Source organism: Cephus cinctus, unplaced genomic scaffold (genome assembly GCF_000341935.2).
Source record: "Cephus cinctus unplaced genomic scaffold, Ccin1 Ccin1_scaffold1709, whole genome shotgun sequence".
Classification (NCBI taxonomy): Eukaryota; Metazoa; Arthropoda; class Insecta; order Hymenoptera; family Cephidae; genus Cephus; species Cephus cinctus.
This window is the reverse complement of record NW_014333955.1, coordinates 836-9,664: the sequence shown is the minus strand read 5'-3', so window position 1 is coordinate 9,664 and position 8,829 is coordinate 836. Positions and strand designations below refer to the sequence as shown.

The 8,829-nt window shown below is 42.1% G+C and overlaps 1 long non-coding RNA gene across 2 annotated transcripts; it reads left to right on the top strand.

Annotated features, from left to right (window-relative positions):
• Positions 1–1,677: 1,677 nt before the first annotated feature.
• LOC107273543 lies at positions 1,678–7,672 on the top strand. Of its 2 annotated transcripts, none has more exons than XR_001539263.2 (4): positions 1,678–1,782; positions 5,833–6,341; positions 6,535–6,757; positions 6,933–7,672. It is a non-coding gene; the product is annotated as an uncharacterized LOC107273543 (long non-coding RNA). The 2 variants fall into 2 exon arrangements; XR_003061558.1 differs by having other exon boundaries at positions 5,833–6,368.
• Positions 7,673–8,829: the final 1,157 nt, after the last annotated feature.

Sequence of the window (8,829 nt, the reverse complement as noted above, 5' to 3'; positions counted from 1 at the left end):
GACCATTCCTATACCCTGTTCACCCCCTTCGCTTTGCCTATATATGTATATAAGAGTATATATTTATATGCCTGTTTATTTAGCAGTCTACCTACTTCTATGTCTGCCTCGATGCCTTGCCTGCCCAGGAGCTGAAAGTTGCCGCATGCGTGCGTGCGTGACTCCGCGTACGCGTAACGTATGGGGTAACAACCTCCGTAACTACACCGTAAACCGTAGGAGAGCGCAGACGTAATTAATGGGAAACCCAATCGCCGCGACTGGTGCCAGGGGACTTTGGAGGACGGTGTTGGAATCGCTGTGAGGCCTTTATGAGACGTAATGACTAATTGAGATTGGAAAATGGCATCGAGTTTCTGGAATGAAAGGAGGTGTCGGAGGTATTGCAAAAATTTTATTGAATTTAAGGACACCTTGTATAATGGCTCTTAGAGATTGGGATTGCAACGTAAGCGGAGGGAGGTCGTTGGGATCTTATGTATGATATCGCATGGTAGCAGGATCTGTATATTTATTTCTGTAGTTTATGACTCGTATGAATTATTTGTTAATTTTTTTTTTTTAATTGATATTTATTAATCTAACGGTATCCTAATATCATCTTCGTTTCTATTCCCATAGACGTCTACGAGCTTCTGGCATCGACGGGGAGCCTGTATACTCACCCCATTCCTGGAACGTTTGCCACTCGTTTATATTCAAGAAGGCTCGTCGACATTAAGATAATTACTTTCCAGTAGGCCTCGTGCTTGTTTTCCTGTGCTGGTACTACGGCGGAATACTATTATGCTTCGTAGCGAAGAGAGTGCCTGTAGAGAAAGGACAGAGAATACGGAGAAGAGAAAGTAGATATAGTGTACAAAACCCAGGAACCACCACTAGAAGGGAAGCCCTCAGTGTAGGTACTGGAGTGAGGGGGGAGGGGAGGTTTAGAAGTGAAGTGGAGGGGAGGCAGGGGATTTGTATTTTAGAAAGGGTACCGGCGAGCATTGAATCGCGTTACATCTCGCTCTTTCTACGTCGGCTGTCATTAATTTAATTATTTTCGCCCGACAACAATATTGTCAACAGTCATTGTCAAGCGTGGAAATTGATTGCGGTTTCCTATCCCGTAGAGAGACTCGGCGTCTGTCCGTTGAGAATTTGCACACGTATGGTACACAACCTGCAGCCAGAGAAACATCAGGAAATACTCAACCACCATCTTTCACCCGGTAGACAGGAGTTACGTGATGCGGTATATGATCGTGTGTATATTCTGTGTATGATAAAAAAGAAAGGATGCAAAATAAATAAAGGAAAATACTACAGACGCAAGAATGGAAGGTGCAAAGGAAGGAAGTAAAAAGTAGGAAAATACAGTACGAACTCGGCTTCCGTATTGTCTGGTTACCACCCCCTGGTATTGTATTGGGCGTGAGTTCACCGTTATTCGCCATTTTGTTCTCTCATCCTCGTATTCCGAGCTTGCGTGGTACAGCCTCTGGCATCCTCTCTGCCATCGCCGTTACTCGAGACAAAAGCCAATGCAGGTAACGCGCCATGACTGTAATACACAATACAACAATAACGATACTGTAATGTTATCGGTACACACGGTATATCGAGGAGGCCATACGAAAATTCGACAGCGATGCGGCAAGTAGCGTAACTAAAATACCTTCAGTTGCATTGTGGGACGCCGAGTGACAGGTGCAGTTGTGTATACAAATTCTCTTCTCTTCGTTTTGACTCCTGTGTTCTCAAGATTTATCGTTTATGACTGGGCCAACTGGTGGTTGGGTAAGTAACGCAATCAATATATTATTATGTAATGTATCCACAAACCTACCACCTGTATAATTTGTTAACGATAGCCACCTATTGGCATTGGTGGTATGCTTAAACGCTCCAACGTTGTCCGGCAGTATCTGTCTAAACGGAGCGTCGTGTTTGACAATGGAGATGCATGCACAACAACGTGGCCATAGTTCGAAAGCACAATGAGATACTAGACAATGACGCCGTGTGTGTTAAGTTAGGTATCCGCTCCATAGTTCCCCATGAACGGATACTGTTCCTGCGTACAGTCACTAGCAATAGCACTGCCTAACCTATCTAGCTAGCTATCCACTTACAGTACTAACCAACCGTCACTGTCCCGTTTATTTACTTATTCGCTTCTATACCCATTTAGTATAAAGTATCCGCATTAATTCACTGTCACGGTAGCCACTGCTTATTGTCAATTGTACGGTTAATTGACCACGCGAGCATAATCACCGTTATGAATTCAAACGTCAAGGGTCGAGCGTGGCTTTTGTCGATGCGATTGTGGCGCCATTTATTTGCCAAAAAGAGAAGACGGGAAATTCAGTAAACTCACACGGGCGCTACGTGTCTCCTTACGCGTTACTGGCTCTGTGTGTAGTGCCTCGTAGATGCATATACAGGATTTTTCTTTTTCATTTGTAAAGTGGACCTCGGTGAGACGCGCGTTGGATGCATTTGAAGGTAATACAGTCGGGCCCGGCAAGTCACAATACGCATTGTGAGACTATTTCTCAGTCTGGGCTTTCATCGGAACTGGTTTCGCGGAATGAAAATAAAAATCAACCGACTACTCATTCCACTTTGGCTCTATGTACGACGTTCTCCTACTTCTCTTCCTTCTTCTCCCACAGCCACTACTACTACTCTGCTTCCACGTCCTCGTTGTCCTCTTCTTCCTCAACTTCCACTTGGTTCTGTATCTGAATGCGACTTACAAGATTATTGGATTATATCTGCTGCTCCCATTGCTACTATTACCGCTCCCGCTATTACCATACGTATAACAGATAGTAATATCCTCCAGGCATATTTTCATCCAAGTCCCCATAATATCCAAGAGTTCGATAACACTATCACCAACAACAAATACATCCTGAAGTGACCATAAAGCTATATTCCTTTGTAAATATCGTAAAAATATTGTTACGTAAATTTTATTTTTTTTTCCTTTCCACTCGAACCCCTAACAATAATGTTAGAGTATCGTAAAAAAATCGTTATCGTTAAAAGTTGCCAATGTCTGGGGAAATTTTTTTGTAAAAAAGTAAACAAACTAATTATCCTATAAATATAAAACTCACTACGAGCTAGGCCTTGGAGATCGACCGAATTCGCATAACATCAGCTTTTTCCTCGTCGTATCTGTCGGTTCAACGAGCCAGGCAATATGTCGAGCAAATACGTCCCGAAGATAAATTATGTTTGCGGGAGGAATTGAAATAGAATCGTAACGTGGAGTGGTCCCACTGGCGAACTCCCATGGAGGCTGTAATCGAGCGCGAATACGTCTCTATCTATCTATATATATATAGATACAAGCATAAACCAGTAAATACAGAAGGTGTCACAAACTGGGCCGGGGGTTTGAAGTGCGTCAGTGCGTCCACATAGAGATCTAGACATGACATAACCCCTCATATGCTAAAGGTGGCCAACACAGCCAAGTAGACGGTGAGTCCAAGTAAAGGCACCCTCAAAATATTTCCACCTCCCTCCCAGTAGCCCACCGACCGTCCTACCTCCGCGGGTGGCAGTTGCAAGGGTGGTTAGTTGACGTCCTGCGGGGTCAGTCCTAACCAATATTTTCGCACCAAGTAACCCCGGCGCTATTACCACAAGAATGACATTTCGACTCTATAGGTATATATGCTCCCTCCCCACTCTTTGCTCTTTCTACCCTCCCCCCTTCCCTTCTCACCACCCCTACTCTCGCACGGCCTGTAAACAATGACGTAAACAATGAACGTGGCAAACACGGCAATTCACGCTATTCTTCAATGCGGCGACAATAACGACCGTGATTTTGACAGTTCCAATGACGGGGTTGCGCCCTGCACCCCTGAATAGGTGTTTACTTAACAATCGGGAGTAATTGTACACTGGCAGCGGGCTGCTGATGCTGGTACCAACTATTATAGTACAGTCTGGCGTACTGTAGCACGGTATAGTGTGCTACAGCCCATTTCCTAGTATATAGTATTGCCAATGGTATTCCTATATCGTCTCTACTGGCTCTTTGGTATTGCCAGCACTATTATTATTACTATTATTCAACGTGGTTGGTGATGGTGTTAAATTGAGGGCGGATATACAGCCCTTACCCTCCATTTACTCCTCAAACGGTTTTCTCTTATTTCTTCTCACGTTATGTTTCCTACCCTTGCTTCTGACAGGGGTAGTTATTATGGGTTTCTGTCTTTTTTTTTTTTTTTTGGGGAATTTTTAATGATTTCGCGAATTCGTAGGTGGTTTCTGGGTACGTTTGACGCGGGTGAAGTTTTTTTTTTTTTTTTTTTTTATAAGGATTTTAGGGGTTGAAATTCAGGTTTTTTTGTGTTCAGTGCGTGACGGGGTTGGTATTCGTGGTTTCTACTAGTAAATTTACTTCCGGTGGGTACTGTCCGCCATTTTTATTAAGTCTGTTATGTAATTTTAAGTTATCGCTGTATTTTTTTTTTTTTTTTTTTTTTTAATAAGGATTTTAGGGGTTGAAATTCAGGTTTTTTTGTGTTCAGTGCGTGACGGGGTTGGTATTCGTGGTTTCTACTAGTAAATTTACTTCCGGTGGGTACTGTCCGCCATTTTTATTAAGTCTGTTATGTAATTTTAAGTTATCGCTGTATATACCGTATATATTTACACGCATAGAGCACACGCACTGATCGGCACTAACGAGATTGTATAAATGATGCTGTGTCACGAAAGGCAAAAACTCTGGTCGATAAGTTTCAGTTGATAACAGAGAAGTTAAGTAACTCGTTAAGGGTTGTTAGAGATGTTTACAGTAATTATCCCAAGTAAAAGTTGCTTCAAGTATTTAAGAGTTATATTAAGGTAAACAGAGGGAAATTATTCGAGGTTCATTTTTTCTTTTTTTTGAGGAAATTTTTATCATCCACCTTTTTTTTCATTCCCCGTGTACAGAATCATCCCCTATTATTTTTTTTATCTCCGTCTTGAAATTCCATCCACTTTTTCTTTCTCAGCTGCTTCTGACGTCCACCCGCACTTCGGGTGGCGGCGCCACAATCGCTCCGGCCGTTGGATCCTCCTTGTGTCGGGTGTGCGTTAGAAAAATAAGAAGGCATTTTAATGAGACACAATACCATCCCCCGAATAATGACATTCTTGCGGCGCGAGGTATTATGGCGACGCAAGCTTTCCCGTTTCGTATATACTCCCGCACCCTCTTCTTGCGCACGACATAGCGCACAACACAGTTAAAAGCCTATGAAAGCATATTGTGTGTACGCTACGTTGTGCCCTATTGTCCACAGTGAAAAAGGAGTTAGGGGACGCTACAATTTTAAAGGGGCGTTGCCGGGCGCCGTCGAATCGAATATCCTGCGTAACATTTTTATGCGAATCACAGTACCAACGTTATTATTATTCTCTTGCGTTCTTGCCTACCCCTCTACGCCACTGTCTGCTCCTCTTGTCTCTTTTATTTATTTTTTTTTCGCACCCCGCACCGCAGATCTCCTATCTGTCTCGTATGAGCTTGTTGGATATTTGTGATTTTGTAAAATTATATTTTTTGCTTTGAGAATCGGTGTACTGTGGATTAGAGATGATTTTTGGCGAGTGTATTTTTAAATGTGTGAAAATTTCGGACTGGGGTTGATTATAGAGAATCGTGATAAAGGTAAAACATTTTTTTTTCTTGTTCACAAATTTTTGGTGCTCCATATGATGTTTTGGACATTCATCTAATGAGTATTTCTTGTTTTATGACATTCTTGCATCCCTAGTGAGATATGTTTACAGTGTTTTATTTCAACGTGGTGCCATCTGTTTCAGGAGTACTCAAGCTGTTCAGTGATTATGGTAAAGACAACCCTGTCAAATTCTGCTTCACCATTACCATCTTGCAGAGCTCGTTCCTTTGGATTATACCTGCAATGGTATAAATACAATTTAGATTTTTATCTTCTGTAATAGTAAGTTCCATCTGTTATGTAACGCGTGAAGCTATTAAGAGATAGTAGAAACAAGAATAAGTATATAATGCTTGTCGTAATATGTATGCTTGTCGCAATATATATGCTTGTCGTAACGATTACAGTGTACAATACTTTATTATACTAATTTTATATGAAATAAGGTTACTGCACTTTGGAAATACGTGGCCGCAGCATGGTAAGCATTTAGCTCCGAGTTTACCGCTTATGGGGGCAGTACATGCAGCGCCATCTCTTTGACAAGCGATGAACCCGCTCGACTACCTCCTGGAGCTCATACGCGCACTGTACTGCAGTGCCGCACGCTCACGGAATTTATCGTCGCTGATCCTTCCCTTTAGTAAAAAGGTAGGGAAGCAAATTTTATCGCAGAAGGTACACTGATTTTCTTAGAGATTGCGCCACTTATCATGCCCAGGAAGTGCTCCCCCCCTTAAAGACGAAAATTCGAACTAATATAAATTCATTTATTATTAATTGACCCATTCCAAGTTTCGATGATGCGATTTTCAGGTTACATTCTAAATCTTTTTTGTCATAGACAGTAGCGTTGAAGAAAAATTAAGTCGGGAGATGGATGCTAAATGAATGAGGGATGAAATAAGGAAAGACGGTGGAAATAATGGCAGGGAATATAAAGGATAGCCGAAGACGGTGTCGAAGCATATAAAGAGAAGAATGCAGTTAGGACGGAGGAGAGTATGTGACAGACAGAACTCAATCGTACTCTGGGATATTCACAGAGGACAAAGGCATATCAACGCGTAAGTGTTTCAAGATAATTTATTCGACAAATATAAATAATAATGAAACAGTATATAAAGTACAGATGTACATGTACATGTATGTACATGGCCTGTGAAAGCTTAGCAATAATAATATCATTAGATATGTATTAAATATGTCACTACAATATAATATATACGTTCCACGTTATAGGTACCATTACTTTGGACGTTTCCTTTTTCAAGGGACATTTTAACAACTTAGTTTCCAAGGACATACTTGGAGGAGAGTGAGGCAAATGGAAACGAGCGGCAAATTTTATCGAAGGTTTCTGTGCTGCAGATGAATAAAATAGTGGGTAAAGAAAAAGAAGCAACACTAAAGCTGATGAATAGGTTACTGCAAAAAGCAATCACTAATCAACAAAGAAGGAGTTTACAAGATGTATGAAATTATCGATTGACACTGTTAATAGTTAACACTAAACATACCGACAATTTTTTATAAACGTATTTTTGGCTTCAAAAGGGTCAAATGACCCATCGATGGTACGATTAGTGTTAATTCAAATTGAATATTAATAAATTAAGTGTTTGGAATATTAAAATAATGAAATCAACAAAGTTAGATGTTAACACTTGGAAATCAGAAATGCTGGCGAAGAATATTCAGAAGTAATGGAAATTGCCGTGGCGCAGGACTCTAGAGTGGGGGAAGTGTGGGGGGGAGCGCTCGAGGCAGTGCCCGGACTCCGAGCGCTCATTCTTCCTCGAGCCGGTCTCCTATACTGGTCTCTTGGAATCATTTCAATTATCCCTTTGCAACCTTCTTGTCTTTCTATATTTATTTCTTCTTTACTTCCTTCTTTCTTTATATTTCATTCTTTACTTTCTTATTTATCTCTTTCCTTATTTCTTCTCAACTTTCATAACTCTATTCCTCACTTTTCTACTTCTTCACTTCATTTCTATATTCATTTCCTTCTTATATTCGCTTTTATCATTTCTTTCTTATTATCTTATTCTCACTTCTTTATTTCTATATCCATTTCCAACTTTCTTCTTCTTCTATATTCATTTCTTCTTTAATTCCTTATTTTCTTGTCTTTTATTCTTCACTTTCTTATTTATCTCTTTCTTTATTTCTTTCTTCTCGTTTCGCTTTTTTCCCTCTCACTTTTCATTGTATTTGTCTTACTTTTCCTAACCCTTTGGTCGGGTCGAGCATATTAATTCAAGTAGTGATATAAGAGTAGTCATCCGGTTAGTGCAGCTAGACTTAAGACCATGGTGTCGGGGGTTGCCCTTCCGCCTCTTCCGCTGAGCTTGCTCAGTGGTTGGTGGCCCAAGTTGTGGCCGCAACAGGACCTTATGGGTCTCCCGACGGGGGCCTTGAGCCCCCTTAGGGTATCTACGGCCATGGTCTTTCGTATAGTGAATCTAGCCAGGTGTCTAGCTCTCGCGTATTTAGTATAATTTGTTCGCTTTGCTAAAAACGCTCCAACATGTCTTGACCCTTGGGCACTTGTGTGGGTAGAGACGATCCTATTTGTCCGTGGGGAGGTCGGAGGGGTAGTCCGTTGACTTTGGGTAAAGTCCTACTTGTGCTTGTGCTTGGGGGTCACTTCACTTGGGATAGGTGCGGGTGCTATTGAGCACCCGCTAGTATAAAGTCACCCTCTGTCGGAGACATTTTGCGCGGGGATCGATGGCTAACGGGGCCCCCCGCCGGCGGCGGGCGTGGTTCCTTACGTCTAACCCACTGGGCTTGCCCGTGGGAAGGGACGGAGGTTGTAGCGTTAAATATCGTCCTTCCGGATGTCCCGGCGTGCCCGCAAGGGTTCGCTGGGTGCTACGCCCGCGGTCTTTCGTTGCGGTGAATCTTGACTAAGGGCAGACCTTTCGCGTTTAACTTGTCCCTTTTGCGTTTAACTCATCTTAGCTTCTTCGCGTTTAACTTCACCTTACCCCCTTGTGCGTTTTTCTTGTCCCTCGACCCGACTTCCTTCCCTTCCTGAGGTTTTTCCCCCCTAGTCCTGTGCGCGAAAGCCGCAGGACTCGGGGGTTTTCCTCAAAAAAAAAACAAAAAAAAACACGGTCCCCTATGGGGC